General features: G+C 33.5%; 1 non-coding gene across 1 annotated transcript; it reads left to right on the top strand.

Moving 5' to 3' along the window:
• Positions 1 to 18,340: 18,340 nt before the first annotated feature.
• LOC120891284 (U6 spliceosomal RNA) lies at positions 18,341 to 18,447 on the top strand. Its single transcript, XR_005735660.1, has one exon. It is a non-coding gene; the product is annotated as a U6 spliceosomal RNA (small nuclear RNA).
• The last annotated feature ends 297 nt before the right edge of the window (positions 18,448 to 18,744 follow it).

Raw genomic sequence — 18,744 nt, 5'->3', positions numbered from 1 at the left:
ATTATTCACAGTACACCACTTGTTTGTAACAGTGTTTTCCTTTCCAAAAGCTTTATAGTTAAAAGTGACAGCTTCTGTATGATTTATTCATTTATTCAGTCATTGAAAATATAATACCCCTCTTTAAAATAAAGTTTGGATCTAACAAGATAATTAAGCAGGTGAAAATCTGGGATTTTTCTTTTCACAATTATCAAATTTTGTTTTCCAAACGCCCACAGGCTCATGAATTTCTGAAAGAATATGTGTAAGTCAGTCTAACAGAAACAGTAACTGCAGCATAGTGGCTCTCAATATGCAGTCAAATTACAGTGATTCATTCATTTATTTATTCATTCATAAAATTCTAAAGATACAATGGTAAGCAAAAGAAACTGTGTCCTTGGGGAGGTAGCAGCCTCATGGGAAAGAATTACTTTTCATCAATCATATTAAAAATATTTTATTAAGTATGAATCAGTACATAACAAATTATCTCAAAAGCTAGTAGCTTAAAACAAAAATACAGTGTCTAGGGGTCAGGAATTTGAGAATGGTTTATCCAGGGCTAAAGTCATTTATTAGGTTGAACTGAGATTCTGGTTTGCCTGGTTATATCCCTCTTCCTGGCACAACTATGATTTTCATTTCCTTTGATTTTTCAAAAGTGTCCTAGATTGTACAATATATTGATCGCTAAACTAATTAAGAAGCTATATCCAGAGCAGATTGTTCATAATGTGGAAAATGGTATATTGATTTCATAGTCCTTACCAACCCCTAATATATATAAAATGATTTTCCTTCCTTTCAACTTCCAAATTATCTCATCTTCCCATCATTTCTAATATCAAATGATATTCATCTAGTAAATTCCCAGTTTCTTGAGTTAGCTCATATCAAATTCTGTTGCTTATATCCAAGAATTTTAAACTGACACAACCATTTATGATGATTTTTCTTTCTACTAATAGCAATGTAAATTTATAGAAAGCTTTTAAATATATTGAGATTAGTAAAGGAATTAGATATATATTTCAAAACAATTGCTTAGTTTCTGTACTTCAGATAAGAATTAGAAGGATAAGAGTAATAAGGATAAAGCTAGTTAGGAGATAATGCAGTAGTCCACTTGATAGATAATGTTGTAAACTGGAAATATAAGCTACAAAGATAGGGACATGATGCATTCAAAAGATTGAAGTAAAACACACATGATGTAATGGTGGGATACAGAAGGGGAAGGAGATATGTTAAGAATGAGCTTAATGCTTTTGGCTTCTCCAGGATATGCATGATAAGTCTATTAACAGCAACAGAAGACAATAGAGAAGAGAATCAGATTGGTGAGTTTGAGGTTTCTTTAAGACATTCTAGAAAACAAGGAAGGCAGTTCAACATACACTGGGGAACATTGATGAACAGTTCAGACTAGAGAGATATTTGCATCTCATCTGCCTACAAATGGTAGTAAAAACCATAGATTGCATGAGATCACTTGGACCAGTACTCCTTAACCCTGGCTGGACATTAGATGTGCCTGGGGAGTTGTTATTTTACAAAAGCTGATGATGTGTTATCACTATATTTTAAGCACCTTTCTATGATTTTAATAATCATCCAGGATGGAGAACTACTGTAGGGCAAGCATACAGAAGGAAAGAAGAAGGGCTAAGAGAGAATCATGAAAAATGAAACATTTACTGGCCAGTTGGAAGATGAACTGTCAACTGAGAGAGTAAGTAGCCAGAGGTATGGGAAAAAAATGGGAGATGTTCACATGAGAACAGAAACATGAGTGTGTTGAACAGGGAGAAAATAGTCAATTTTGTCAAATGACTATTGAGTGGGGAACTCAGATATGAAATAAGATATCTTCATCATAGAGACATTACTAACCTCATGGACAAATATTTTCAGTTTACTGAGAAGATTGAAGCCAATGGAAGCAGATTAGGCAAAAAGTTGGTAGTGAAAAAAAATGGAGAAAGACAATGGAGACACAGTGAGAAAGAGATATGGGGTGGTAGCTGGAAATGGTTGTTCAATTAAGTAAGATGTTTTGCTTTATTACATATGATAGAGATAAATTAATTTAAAATTCAGTGCAAAGGAACCAACTGGAAATGAAAAACTATGAAAAAAAGAATTCAACAGCAAACAGTGTAAATATTATACAAAGCTGAGATCTTAGGTGAAATTCTAAGAACATGGGGAAAGCTTACCTTTAAATAAGGAGAACATCTTCTCCCTTAATCAAAGATGGAAGTAGAATTAAAGCAAAGACAATGACTATATTTTGAATAGTAAAGATGAGAATGTTCAAATCTGATAATTTTTTCCCTCTTAAGTAGAAGGCAAAGCATGAGTTGAAAATAGCATGGGAAGGACGGGTATCAGGCAAAAGTTTGTGGAGAGTGGATAACTATTAGGATGGTTTTTGTGGAATGATCTGATCAGAAAAAGTGGTCAGAACTGCCAAGCAGTTTGGAGCACTCTTTTAAGAAAAGCTGTTACTAATTTATATGTACAAGAATGAAGTTTATCCATAATGGATTTTTCCATTCCAGGTAAGTACAACAAAAAGAAAAGAGACAAGGGAGTCACACATGGTAATGGAACACACAGTTATGGAAATGGTGTATATGGAATCCAAGTTGGATGGAAAGAGAAGAAAAAAGAAGATGATGGATTATGGAAAAACAGAAGTTCTGATAGAATTAAAGGACAGATGAGATCCATATGGTTATTTTGGATAAAATTTTAATTAACCTCAATGGCGTTTCATCCAAAATGATAATATTTACTTTCATCACTAGTAGGGATCTTCTGTTTTCTTTATACTATGGCAGTGTGAGAGGATCATTGGGCAGCCTTCATTATCTTTCATTCAAATATAGTGGAACTTTAAATCCCTTGATCAGGAAAACCAAAGGAAGAAATGTAAACAGAGAAAGGAAATTACACTACTGTAATTTAAACTTAAAAATTAAACTATATAATAAAAAATAGCAGAAAAATCACAGCCAATTTTACCAGTCAACCACTAAACATATGTGATGTTCCTATAAAGCTCCTAGTTAAACATCTTACTATAAGAGATAGATTAAAAAACTCCCCATTCCAACATGAACATAGTTTGGAATCTATCCAGGAATCAATAGGCCAGAAGCATCCCAGGGCCTGCTACTACTAAAACAAAGTAATTGAACCATCTCTAGTTGAAACCTCTAAGACCCAGGACAGCTCTATAGTTTCTTGGCTGTTTTGCTTGAATAGTTAGATTCCAGAGACATAAGGGCATTTAACCAAAGGTGGGTTGAAAATATTTTCATAAAATTTTCTATGTGCTAGTCACAATACTAAGCACTAGAGATACTATGGTTGACAAATAGAAATGGTTCCTTCCTTCGTGGAGCTTAACACATACTCAGGAAGACAGATACTGAATAATAACTAATATTGAAGAGAATAACTTAAGAAAAAACTATAATAACATAATGCCTTTAATCCCAGAAACTTGGGAGGCTGAAGTGGGAAGATCATAAGTTCAAGGCCAGCCTCAGCAATTTAGTGAGACCCTAAAGTAACTTAGTGAGACCCTGTCTCAAAATAAAAAGTAAAAATAAAAGGGCTGTAGATGTTGCTCAGTGGTTAGGTCCCATGGGTTCCACTTCTTGTACCCCCCAAAATAAAAAAAAAATAAATGAAAAGAAAAGAAAGGACTATAATGAAAGAGGTACTTGTCAAAATACATTTAGGGATATTTGGGATTTATTAGTCCTTAAATAAGGGAAAGTAATAGAGATGAATTCAATATGGATACTCAGATTTGGGAATCAGACAACTTGGTGGTATGGGTAGCATTTACTAAGAAAATCTAGGAGTAAGTTCTGGGAAAGGAAGGTGCCAAATTCAATTTGTACATATTATATTTGAGATGCTTGTTAAGTGACCTACTACAGAAATATATAGTAGATGGTTAGATAAGTATCCAGACCTCACAAGAAAGATTTGGGCTTGAAAACCAGATATTCTCCATATTGACCCTTTGCTCAAATGAGTCCCAGATCTAACCACTGATGCACTCATTGTACAGTTGATGAAGGTAGAGTTGGTGAAGGAGAAAGAGATGTTCTTTTTCAGACTTCATTTTACTACCTACCACTTCAGTGCAATCACCAAAGCTGGTCTTAAGCAAAACTGACAGAGGCAAGATTGCCTTTGATACATCCTTCATATATCACCATTGTACTGTTTCTGAAACATAGTTAGGTTTATAATATTAATTTCCCACTTGATCCACAGGATAAATCTAAGCTTCTATGTATGGGGTTCATGATCTTGTATCATCTAGCTTCATTTGCTCCCCCATAATATCCAGGGCCCATTCAATGACACACATTATTTTTTACAACCATAATCACATTGTTCTTAAAGCTGTCCATTTAATGATTCAAGTTGACTCATATCTTTATAACTTATTCATGTTTATACATCTTCCCCAAATATGTTTGTCTCCTTTCTCTACCTGGAAAACTTCCTCCCTTCCCTCAAGATCCAGTTTAATTAATCTACTAATTCAATAAGCATTTTGAGTCCTTCCTGAATGATGCATACTCTTAGAAGTTTGGCATGTAGAGCCATAGACAAGAAGAATATAATCTGCCCATGTCATATACAGCGTACCAGAAAAGGATACACAGAGGAGATGTGCGCTATACATGTTTCTTCTGCTTGACAAATGGTAAAAATCCTTATTTAATATGTAAGTATATAAAATCTATAATATAGTCTGCCTTTCATATCCATGGATTCTGAAAATAGATTCAAACAACCACATATCAAAAATATTCAGGATGGGCTGAGGTTGTGGCTCAGTGGTAAAGTGCTCATCTAACATGTGTGAGGCACGGGGTTTGATCCCCAGCACCACATAAAAAATAAAATAAAGGTATTGTGTCCATTTACAACTAAAAAAATACTTTAAAAATATTCAGGAAAAAAACTGCACACATACTCAACATGTACAGACATTTTTCCTTATCATTACTTCCTCAACAGTATAGCCAAATGAATATTTATATAGTATTTACATTGTATTAGGTAATCTAGAGATTATTTAAATATTTAGGAGGATACATATAGGTAATATGCAAATCTACAGCATTTTATATAAGGGACTTGAGCATCTATGGATTTTTCTACCCGCAGGGAGTAATGGAACCAATTCCCCACAAATACTGAGAGACAACTGTATGTGTATATACACATAGTTTTATGTTTTTGCTGGTACATTCTGGATCTCTTTTTGCCATGCCTTGTCTAAATGCTAGTGATCTTTTTCATGAACATTTTCCTTATGCTGATTTGCTATAACATGTTCTTTTATCAGATCATTTAATCTTATTATTTGATATTTTAATTGTTTAGACTTCACTCTGATTTCTAAGAAAGTTTGATGTTTACAATCTAACAAAATTGTTGCCATCATTTGCCTGGAGGTTAGCCTCATTCCCTGTTTATAAAATTACGCTGATTCCTTTGTTACTGTGTATGTCTTCAAAGTATTCTGGATTTCTCAGCTTTTTTTTATTAGGATTGAAATTCTTAGGAATGAATTTCCCCATTGGACTACATATTTCTGTTTAACAGCAGCGGCCAAGGATTTCCTATGTAACCTTTCAATGACTTCAATAATAACTTCATATCTGTTATCACTCTCTCTACTTAGTAACAACAGCCTTGTCAGTGTCAATTAATTCCCAATACCTTGGTCCTCCTGCACTCCCACTCACCACTCCTATATCAGTACCAGATGCACTATAGTGCTCCACTTCAGGGTACCAACAATTGGAATTTCTACCATATTTTAGAGGATCTTAATTTATCATACCTATGACAGACAAAAGATAGATGCAAAGTAAAGAATTGCTATCAGTCTTTTTTAAGTTATTGTCATGTATTAGAAAGGGTAATTTGTCTCTTGGTTGCTTTAGAAGTGCTGAGCCATTAGATAAATGAGATATTTGAAATGTAACTCATGTTATTCATGCAAATTTAGGATCTGAAGCCTATATGTCACCACATGGACCTCAGGGTATTTTAATTCCATTTATTTCTTGATGATCTTGACACTAGGTCTTCTTAAAGGTGTTTCAGAATAAAACTTCTACAGAGCTTAACTTGCAGAATTTGCTTATATTTAGGAGTTCTTTTTCCAAGTGTAGTTATGTAAGCACCTTGAGAACAAATGGCAGTTACAGGAAAATATTAGACAGCATTGAGTAATTTGTAAAAAGGGAAAATGACCATTTTGAAGTAAGGATGTAGAAATAAGAGGACCAAGGTCATACCTGGACAAAAAATTGTTTAAAGCCAAATTCCAAGACTCTCCATCAAACTCAAAGTTGGTTTCCTTGAATGTCTTTGGTTCTCAATAATATCAGTAATCTATTTTAAAATGTCTAAGGCTGATTAGTTAGAATAGATACTATTATAACCAAGATCATGAAATACTCTCCTAAAATGAGGATGGATTTCATTCTGTTTTAAAACTACACCTGGCATTGATTTGGCTATCTTAAAATTACATATCTTTAATCACAAAAAATGAGATAGGACTATTTGAATGATTGAAATCACCTTTGTTGGTCTGGATATCATTAATAAAAGAAAAAAAATAGAAACAAAAAGTGGATAAGGGAAAAACAATAGAATGAATCTGATGCAACTTTCCTATTGCATATATGAATATAATACAGTGAATCTTACCATTATGTATATCCATTAGACACTAATTAAAAGCAAACCAAAAAATGTAAGTAAATAACAGAAATATCAGTAGAGAAAAGGGAACAGGAGGAGGAGAGAAGGGGAGAGTAAGGACAAGTATCAGGGACTGAATTGGGCAAATTATATTCCATGCATTTATACTTATGTCAAAATGAATACAAATATTATGTGTAACTAATATGAATCAATGAAATGAAGAAAAATAGTGGTCCAGTCACGTATAAGGTGATCACTTTATCTCAGCAGTAAAAAAAATAATAAAACAGTAAATAAATAACAACAACAATAATTAAAAGCACATACCCAACATAGAAAAAGACTTATTATATCATTCTATGTAAAAACCACAACAAACTGTAATTACAACTATTTTTAGAATATATATTCAGAGAAAACCTGAAAGGCCATCTGCAATATAAAAATAAAGGTTACAGTTCTGGGAGAATTATGGATAATTGTTCTCTATTTTCTATGATTTTTTAAATACCATTACTTTGTATAAAAGTAAGCAATAGCATGACAAACCAATGGGGCTTCAGGGACAATATCTTTATATATAATAGTATTTTGTTATTGCCAAGGGAAGAACTGCTGTCATTCTACTTCTGTCTAAACTTTGTTGTAATTAAAAAGGAAGAGTGATCCTACAACAGTCTAAGACCAAATAAGTGTCAGCTCAGCATTTGTGGAAAATGCTCAGACTAGAGGCCAATGATGAATTAGCCTAATTCAGAGACTAATAATATTGCCAAGTGAACTGTCATCTCAGTTCCCACATGCAATATGTCTCAGAGGAGTAACTGTAGATAGATGCAGTGGAGGATTTCTACCTCTATTACCAAAATGGCTGAAGTGTTGGTGACAGCTTATAATCAGAGACCTAGATTTTATTAGTTTTAGCTATCAGAGTGTCCAGGGAATACTAAAATCTCACTGGTAGGAATCCCTTCAAAATGATGGATGCAATAATGACAGCACTGAGAGTAACTCTAGCTTCTTGGAGGAAAACAAAAAAAATGAAAAAAATAAGCACAAATTATAATTTTTATAGGCTACTTATACTCTACACAATAGAATGCACACATCTACACAATAGAATGCACACATCTCAACATGGGGTAAATCAATAGAATTATGTCACTCTTCATATTTAGTATGTAACTTTGGAAAATTATTTGAAAGCCTAGATTACTGCCCACAAAAAATAAAAACATTTTTTTAAATTTTTTATTCTAATTTTTTGCATAAGACAGCAGAATGCATTACAATTCATATTACACATATAGAGCACAATTTTTCATATCTCTGGTTGTATACAAAGTATATTCACACCATTAGTGTCTCCATACATGTACTTTGGATAATGATGTCTTTCTCATTCCACCACCATTTCTAACCCCATGCCCCCTCCCTTCCCTTCTCACCCCTTTTCCCTATGTAGAGTTTGTCTATTTCTCCCATACCTCTCCTCCCTACTCCACTATGAATCAGCCTCCTTATATTAGAGAAAACATTCAGCATTTGGTTTTTGGAGATTGGCTAACTTCACTTAGCATTATATTCTCCATCAATTTACCTGCAAATGCCATGATTTTATTCTCTTATTGCTGATTAATATTCCATTGTATATGTGTGTGAGTATGTGTATGTATGTGTGTGTGTGTGTGTATGTGTGTGTGTGTGTATCACATTTTTTCTGTCCATTCATCTACTGAAGGACAACTAGGATGGTTCCACAGTTTAACTGTTGTGAATTGTGCTGTTATAAACATTGCTGTGTCCCTCTAGTATACTGTTTTTAAGTCCTTTGGGTTTAGACCAAGGAGAAAGATAGCTGCTCCAAATGGTGGTTCCATTCCCAATTTTCCAAGAAATCTCCATATTGCTTTCCATATTGGCTGCATCAATTTGCAGTTCCACGAGCAGTGCATCCTCATCAACACTTATTGTTGTTTGTATTCTTAATAGCTGCCATTCTGACTGGAGTGAGTTCAAATCTTAGTTTTGATTTGCATTTCTCTAATAGAGATGTTGAATATTTTTTCATATATTTGTTGATTGATTGTACATCATCCTCTGAGAAGTGTCTGTTCAGGTCCTTGGCACATTTATTGATTGGGTTATTTATTTTTCTTGGTGTTTAGTTTTTTTAGTTCTTTATGCACCCTAGAGATTAGTGCTTTACCTGATGTGTGAGGGGTAAAAATTTGCTCCCAGGATGTATGCTCTCTATTCACCTCACTGATTCTTTTGCTGAGAGGAAACTTTTTAATTTGAATCCATCCCATTTATTGATTCTCAATGTTAATTTTTGTGCTACAGGAGTCTTATTAAGGAAGTTGGAGCCTAATATGACATGATGAAGATTTGAGCCTGCTTTTTCTTCTACTAGATGCAGGGTTTCTGGTTTAATTCCTAGGTTTTTGATCCACTTTGAGTTGAGTTTTATGCATGGAGAGAGATAGGGATTTAATTTCATTTTGTTCCATATGGATTTCCAGTTTCCCAGCACCATTTGTTGAAGATGCTATCTTTTCTCCAATGTATGTTTTTGGTGCCTTTGTCTAATATAAGATAATTGTAATTTGGGGGGGTTAGACCAATGGTACAGAATAGAGGACACAGAGGCTAACAGTCTATTTTGGTGCCAATACCATGCTATTTTGTTACTATTGCTCTGTAGTATAGTTTAAGGTCTGGTATAGTGAAGCTACCCGCTTCACCCTTTTTTTCTAAGGATTGCTTTAGCTATTCTGGGTCTCTTATTTTTCCAGATGAATTTCACGACTGCTTTTTCTATTTCTATGAGGAATGCCATTGGGATTTTGATTGGAATTACATTAAATCTATATAAGGCTTTTGGTAGTATGGTCATTTTAATAACATTAATTTAGTCTATCCAAGAGCAAGATAGATCTTTCCATCTTCTAAGGCTTTTTTGATTTCTTTCTTTAGGGTTCTGTAGTTTTCATTGAAGAGGTCTTTCACCTCTTTTGTTGATTACCAAGTTTTTTCTTTTTTTGAGGCTTTTGTAAATGGGGTAGTTTTCCTCGTTTCCCTTTCAGAGGATTTGCCTCTGATACACAGAAATGACTTTGATTAATGGGTGTTGAATTTATATCCTGCTACTTTGCTGAATTCATTTACTAGTTCTACAAGTTTTCTGGTGGAACTTTTTGGGTCTTCTAGGTATAAAATAATATTGTCAGTAAATAGTGCTAATTTTTAAAAATATTCGTTTTAGTTGTAGGTGGACAGAATGATGTTTATTTTGTTTTTATGTGGTGCTGAGGACCAAACCCAGTGCCTCACATGTTCTAGGCAAACACTCTACCATTGAACCACAACTCCAGCCCCAAATAGTGCTAATTTGAGTTCTTTTCCTGTCCATATCCCTTTAATTTCTTTCATCTAAATTGCTCTGACCAGTGTTTTAAGAACTATATTAAATAGAAGTAATGAAAGTAGTGAAAAAACTGTCTTGTTCCAGTTTTTATAGGGAATGCCTTAAATTTTCTACATTTAGAATGATGTTGGCCTGCGGATTAGCATAGATAGCCTTTATGATGTTGAGATATATTCCTGTTATCCCTAAGTTTTCCAGTGTTTTGAACATGAAGGGGTGCTGTATTTTGTCGAATGCTTTTTCTGCATGTATTGAGATGATCATATGATTCTTATCTTTAAGTCTATTGATGTGATGAATTACATTTATTGATTTCATATGTTGAACCAACCTTGCATCCCTGGGCTGAATCACACTTTATTGTGGTGCACGATCTTTCTGATACGATTTTGTATTCAATTTGCCAGAATTTTATTGAGAATTTTAGCATCTATGTTCATTATAGATATTGGTCTGAAGTTTTCTTTTTTGATGCGTCTTTGTCTGGTTTTGGAATCAGGGTAATATTGGCCTCACAGAATGAGTTTGGAAGTGGTCCTCTTTTCTATTTCCTGAAATAAATTGAAGAGTATTGGTATTAGTTCTTTAAAGGTCTTGTAGAACTCAGCTGTATATCCATCCAGTCCTGGGCTTTTCTTGGATGGTAGGCTTCTGATGGCATCTTCTATTTCATCACTCAATATTGCTCTGTTTAAATTGTGTATATCATCCTGATTCAATTTGAGCAAATCATAAGACTCAAGAAAATATGTCCATGCATTCGATATTTTCTGTTTTATTGGAATACAAGTTTTTAAAATAATTTCTAATTATCTTCCCTATTTCTATAGTGTCTGTTGTGATATTACCTTTTTCATCATGTACGTTAGTAATTTGAGTTTTCTCTCTCCTTCTGTTTGTTAGCATAGCTAAGGGTCTATCAATTTTATTTATTTTACAAAGAACCAACTTTTTGTTTTGTTAAGTTTTTCAATTGTTTCTTTTGTTTTAATTTCATTGATTTCAGCTCTAATTTTAATTATTTCCTTTTTATTCTGATTTTAGTGTTGATTTGTTCTTCTTTTTTCTAGGGCTTTGAGATGTAATATTAGGTTAGTACCCACAAAACTTACATTTCAAAATAATACTGCTAATTAAATTTTGTAGGACATTTCATAATGTTCAAGACATCTTTATTTTATCCTACATGACCGTTACATGAACTATTTGAGGGGAAAAGGCAAGCATTAATAGTCACATTTTACACAAGAGAAAAAGGATTTAACTGACTATACCACTCAGAAAGTGTCATAGAGTCCAAACTTATATTAAAGCAATTGGACTCCAAACCATCTGTAGGTCTTGTTGCCTCCCACAAACAATGTTAAAAACGTAGAAGAAGTAAGCTGCCTTCCAGCAGAATTCATATTGAAGGTGCAGCTTTGAGGCTCAATTCATTTCTTTCCCAAAGATCCTATGCTCTCAGTGTGATTTCTCCCTCTGAGAGAAGAAAATTTAGTCATACTAATGGGTTAGAAAGGTACTAACTATGCTTCAAAGTTTGATTTTGCATTAGAAGTGCTAGAAAGACAAGTAGAGTAGAGAAAGAAGTGGGTGAAGAAGGAGGAGAGGGAAAAGGGAAGTATTGGGGACTGAACTGGGGCAAATTATATTCCATGCACGTATGATTATGTAAAAATGAACACCAATATTATGGATAATGACAATACATAATAAAAACATTTTAAAAGAAATGCTATGAAAGAGCATTCATTAAAACAATGAAAGGAATTACTGTTACAATTTCTAGAACTGCTAAATTTAGAGGGGAGAAATACTTGGGAAGTTTCAAACTATACCATTACAAGATCCTATATAACATTTTCACCAATTTGGGACACCAGCTGTGGTGAAATGCAAACAGGAAACAAGTTTTCTACCACATGTGACCTGTGTGACCTATAATAAATGAGATCAAATGACTCTGAACCTCCATTTCTTCATCTGAATAATGGAAATCTTTATTTACAGAGTGGGAGTGAAAATAAAATGAGATAAAACTTCATTTCAGAAAAGGGGTGGTCATTACTCTTAATATTTTCAGCTGACTTTTTAAAAGGGTTTTATCTTTCAAAAATCAAATTGTTTTTCTACCAATGTTGTTATTCCAGAAGCAGCCTCATAAATTTTACAATTTACTCTTAGCATTACAAAGAATAAGTAACTCATCTAACAAAATGAATGTGTTATGAAATCCATGTTTATAACTTAAAGAATTATCTAGAAGCTTGAGAATTAGTATGAGTTCAAAATATTTAAAACATGGGTGCGGTTTTTGGCATTTCCTAATCTCAAAGAAAGCACTTAACACCTTTAGAATAACATATACTGCTATTTAGATAGATCCATGTAGATATTATGTATATGTATCTCACAAACACCCAACTTCTAGAGCATAAATCAATCAAGTTCATTAACTTCATCTCATTTCCCCCAGTAATTATTGTTTCAACAGTCCTTGGGGCATACATCTGGCAATCTGTCTTATTATGTTAATGTTCTGCAATTCTGATGATGCACAATCATCTGCCTGTGTGGTGTGGATTTGAGAGCCTCAGGTGGTCCATCCTGTCATAATTCTTCCTTCTCGTGACCAGGAAAAAGTCTTATACTTTGAGGTAAAATTAAGTTTCTAACTACTATCTACATAAAAATGTAAATATTCCTTGAGGATATTACCATCTTTTATCATACCTTGTCCTTAAACCACATGATTTTCTCAGATTTTAACTAAAGACCTGTGAAGATACGTATGTTGGAAATTTGGATAATTTTTGAGTTAGATCTAGAATGTAAAACACTTTTAAGAGTGGGTGCATATGGGTGTTGAAGTGACAGGACAGCAAAAGAGTGATCAGTAAATCTTATAGTTTTTCTTTCCTACTCAACATTCCTATTCTACCTCCCAAACTACACCCCCAACTTGTATACGTCCACTCATATAGGCTGTATGCCTCAGGGGAAGCCGATTCCATCCCCCACTAAATTGTGAGAAAGGTCTGACTGGACTAAGAATAATCCAGTCTTCCTCCTTGCAAGTGATTGGTTCATAAATAGTCACAAATTCACTTAGAGCCAGTGAGACTTCTGATGAGAGGCCTTTCAGTGGGAGTGAGTCCCAGGATAATCACTCTTTATTTTTCTAGGACAGCTTTCAGAGGAACTCTTCCTTCTCTTTATTTTGGAGGCTGTCATGCATGAATGTGAGATTCAACCAAAGGAAGAAGTCAATACTCAAAAGGAAGTAAAGGAATGAGAATCACAGGGAAATTAAGCCTAAAATCACTGAATGATATGTCTCTGAAGCCCACTTCACTGCTGCATATCTCCATGTGTGCACTAGTACATTTTCTTCCTTGTATAGGTCATGTGGAATCATATTTTATGTGTCCTGCTGCCAATTCAGCCAGAATGATATGGAGCCAAAAACAAATGTTGTATTGTGTGGATCCCACAAACACTATTCCCTAAGAAGATATTTTTTTAAAATCAAAGGCATCTACACCATCTGTCACTTTATATAAGTAAAAACTATACAGAGAAAAGACATGTGACTGTCCAAGGCATTGCTATGAACCTAACAAAACCTAGGTTGAAATATTCATTTCTCTCCTAAATTTCCTTCCCCTGTATTGTATTTTTTCACCATTAAGATGATCTATTAAACTAGAAAAAGTGTTCTCTAAAAATGTCACCTTCATTTGGTAATAATTTGAATACATAATTATTCATCCAAGAAAAATAATCCATTTTAGAAAATTAATTATTGAGTATATAAAGTGCTTTCATTCTTAGAATCTATAATGTGAATGGGCTGGATCATAATTAATACTTTCTAATGTGATTCTAATAAAGGTGTCTCTCCAATCAAGTTTGACAGCCTACTTGCCCAACTTGGCTCTTATTCTTTCAGGATCTTAATAAAACAAAAGTGAACTTTAAAATTGTTCCAAAAAGAAAAGTAAAATTGCATATGCTATTCTGTTCTAATATCTTTGTATTTACCTAATATTGCTAATGCCATAACTGGAGAAAATAACCATTTTAAAGTTGTTTTTGCCCACAAGGCTATCTATTAATCCCTTCATAAGGAATAGATATAGTGTTAATGGGTGCAACCTTAATACAGCTACATTTCACAATGTCTTCCCTGTCTGTTTACACTATCATATATGTGAATCTTTATTTTTATAGTAAAAAACACTTTAATGATTGAGTGAATAATATTTTGAAGTCAAATCATACAGTATAAGTTACTTTTAGTGTAACAAGTATGCAGGACTGGGGCTGGGATTGCTGCTCAATGGTAGAGCATTTGACTAGCATGTGTGAGGTACTGGATTTGAGCCTCAGCACCACATAAATAATAAATAAAATAAAGGTATTGTGTCCATTTACAACTAAAAAAAATTTTTTAAATATACAGGACTGAATCTTGGTCCACACGTACACTAACTGTTTATAAGACAGTGTTACTGAGTAAATGGCACTCTCCAGTCACTATGAACTATTTGGGAAAGGACTACAGCAATTTCTCAGTATATATTTATGATTTATATAAATGGATAGTTTTTTGAAACTTTATATAAATGCTTGCTATTAAAACATCACAAACTCCCAAAACTTCTAGATGGGATAATACCTATATTTGGAGCCTTCTGAAGGAAATGCCTTCTATCAACATAGTTTCCACCCCTGCAGTAAACTATCTGGGTAACATTTCCTGTGTGAGTTTACGTTAAGGTTCTGGTGACCCAACTTGCCACCTGATCCAATAAGTATTTATTGCAATCTGTTGCTACCCATTGTATTTACCTGGTTTCTTTCTATAGATAGGAGCATTATGTTCCCTCATCTTCTAAGACAGATGTTGGTGTTTTCAAAGTTTAACGGAACAGTGAACTCACAGGGACATTCACAAATATATCCTCTGTACCATTAAAATACAGGGACTCAGCAACAAATAGGATGTGTATATGTGAGATTATCAATGCCCCCTTTAGGCCAATAACAAGGCCATATTGCTCTGAATCAATGGTTCACAATAAAAGGAATCGAGAATCACCAACTCTTGGGTTATAAAGATTTCTCAGGTTTGCTTTCAGCCTTTATCCACTGTTTACAATACTCTTCAGGAATGCTAAAATAGACACATTGACTCAACCATGGAAATAATTCCTATAGTGGATGAGGATGACTGATAAAATTGCAAGATAAAACTTAGGGTTTCCATAACAAAAGCAAATGCATTAAAACCCAAGCAAGTGTCTGCAAAGCTTTCACATCTCATAATTTCAGTAATAAGCAAAATATTCAAGGAAGAAAATATCAAAGTTCTTTAAAATTTACCTTTTTAACATATAGATAAAGATTTATACTCAGAGAAACACAACATTAATTGCTATAGTACAGGTGAATCCTTTGTTCCCTACCAACATCAAAATGACTTTGATGAAAATATCAGCATAAATGAATCAAATTAATTTTTACAAAGAGAGTTTGGAAGCTGGATGCAAAAGATCTGCTGACTTAGTTGGATTTTAAAAGCTAAAGGTATTTCAAAGCAAGAACTTTAAAGATAAAATTATAAAATTACCCATCCTCTAGGATCTGAGCCAATTACTACTCTAAGGAACAGTAAATAGGGGCTGGGGCTATAGTTCAGGGGCAGAGTGCTTGCTTAGTATCCTGAGACACTGGGTTCAGTCCTTAGCACCACATAAAAATAAACAAAGACATTCAGTCCATCCACAACTATCAGTTTTTTTATGTGAACAATAAATAAAATATGATTTAAGAAGGATCTTGAGACTCTACTTATCAACTTTAGAAAGAGAATGATATTTGGTATCAAGTAGAACATTATGAGTACATAAGATACAATTACAAGAATTTAGGAAGAAAATGGCACCTGCTCTTTAAAAAGCGGGAAGAGTGGTTAAAAAGATTTGGAAAGTTGGCTGACCATCTAACATTTTAATTTCCATCAAAATTCCTAACTCTTACACAAACTATTAGCACTAATATAGATACTCAAAACCAAGTGTTTTCAGAATCATGAGACAAATCAAATTATGTTCTTTGGAAAAATAAGTTTTAGAAGAAAGTGTCTTGTAACAGATGCTATGGACTGTAAAAAGAACCCTTATTTCCATTTAAAATATAACCACAAAATACATGCTTTAAAGACAAATGTTGGACACCTGCCACCTCTATGATATAGATGAATTCCCAAATACTAAACTGTACAGGTGGTTTTCTTTTAATGCAATCCAATGCCACTAAAACCTGTTAAAAACTTGGAATCCATACCATATGCCCATTCTCCTAAAACTAAAGTGAAAGTTCATTCCACCTGCCTCAAGTCTAGCATGAAATTAGCCAGTGGAAAAAGAAGGAGTTATAAATCACTGCTCTGTCAAGTCGAAAACCAAGCATGTAAATTGCTGAGACCAAAAAAGATTCTTCCCTAAGGCAAAAGTAAGAATGTTTGCTTACACCTTTCTAAATAAAGTTCTGTCAAGCTGTGAGGGAAATATACTCATATCCATAGAGGTAGTCAGGGAACCAGCCCTGTGAATCTCCAGTGTAATCTATTTCCACACAAAGGACATCCTCACCAGCTTCCTCCTGGGATAGTAAATAATCACTAATCATCCCAGATGGTGTGAATCTAAACTTATCAGTGACAGATAATAAATCAGGGCATTCTGATGTGTGCCATGCTATTACAGTTCCAATGATTTCACACCAATGGGACATTCAAACTGCTAAGTAGCATAATTAGTTACAGATAATTCCAAGACATTAATCATGCTTGGAATAAATCCTTGGAACAAATATTTAAAAGATTATTTCTTTATACATCTATCTATATCTATATCTAAATCTATTTATACATCCAAATACCTTAAAGGGATTAATTTGGTCCTGAACTTGTAAGCATTCAGGCATTTAAAGTACACAGCACTTTTTAATACATAGCATTGATGTTACATTACATAATTTATAAAATGAAGCACTATCACTTTGCAATTTCTAAAATTTTTTTCAAACATTTTCTTTTATACTCGAGAAAATCAGAATCTGACTTTATTTAAGCTGTTTCTTGGAATAATGCAACTGTACTTTTGTCAAGGAATGCAATACCCCCTCCAGAAATAACTATGGAACAAGTGAATTTTGTTTAGGAATTTAGTGCTTATTTCAGCATTTTAGCTACTTTGAAGAAACATATCTTATGACATTCCTCAAGATTCTTCAACCTAATGCCCCATTCAACTTGACTTTCTCTGGGATGAAACTCTGATCATTTATTTTCTGAAGTCTCTCTTCAGAACTTACTCATTTTATGTCTCATTTTCTTAAAATCAAAATCTTCACTAGCCACTCTCAGTAATCAAGCCAAACTCAAGTATTAACAACTAAAAACAACTCAATGGAAGTTTGCCTTCCCCAATTTTGCAGGTATATTTTAAACTGTTAAACTTGAAAATGAGGGGACAGTTGGGTGTGTTATATTGGTCTTTGGGGGCTCAACAAACTGTGACATATGTGCAAATAGTTTGTGTCTGGAGTTGGTCATGATGGAACAAGCCAGCCCAGGTTATATGAGTTACCAACATGAGATGTTATGTACATTCAAGAGCATTATATGCTAAAAATGCCATACCACACTTATGTGCACTTCTGCTAGATGATCCTTAAATTGTCTATCACACAAAATGCTGAGTCCACTCCCAGATTATAAACCCTTTTATATAATTTATAGTGGTTTTATAATTCAGAATATTTTAATTTACATGAAATCAAGTCAGTTTATTCTTTAAACTTTGGTGTCTAAATTCTTGCAAATTTTCCTTTCCATAAATTAATGGAAATATTCCCTCAAGTTATCTATAAGTACCTTTACTTTTTAAATCTTCAAACTATCTGGAATTTATTGTTATAAAGACTTAACTTTGTGAGGCGGGGGTTGTAGCTCAGTGGTAGAGCATTTGCCTCATACACGTGAGGCCCTGAGTTCAATTCTCAGCACCACATAAAAATAAATAAAAAATAATAAAGACATTGTGACCAGATACAACTGAAAAAATTTTTTTTAAAAAAAAACTTAACTTCATGCTTTCTTCAGCAGCGTATATACTAAAATTGGAGTGATACAGAGAAGATTAGCATGGCCTCTGCACAAGGATGACACAGAAATTCATGAAGCATTCCATAAAAAAAGATTTAACTTTATACTTTCCAAATTGGTAGATAATTGTCCTAATAACATTAATTTTAAAAGTCAATGCTTTGATCTAAATTATTATTAATAGGATACAGATTAAATCAATTACAATATCTACATGATAGAATACTTTGCAGCATTTTTGAGGAATGTATAAAAATTCCAACAATATATGTAGGTTAGCCTGTTAAAGAAAAATACATACATTACAAACCTATTGAAACAAATCCTTCTTCTGTATATACAAATGTCTGTATATTTGTTTAAATACTGAAAACTTCTAAAGACATTC

This window comes from Ictidomys tridecemlineatus, chromosome X, assembly GCF_052094955.1.
Source record: "Ictidomys tridecemlineatus isolate mIctTri1 chromosome X, mIctTri1.hap1, whole genome shotgun sequence".
Classification (NCBI taxonomy): domain Eukaryota; kingdom Metazoa; phylum Chordata; class Mammalia; order Rodentia; family Sciuridae; genus Ictidomys; species Ictidomys tridecemlineatus.
Note: the sequence above shows the minus strand (reverse complement) of the source record. Positions and strands in the feature narration are given on the sequence as shown.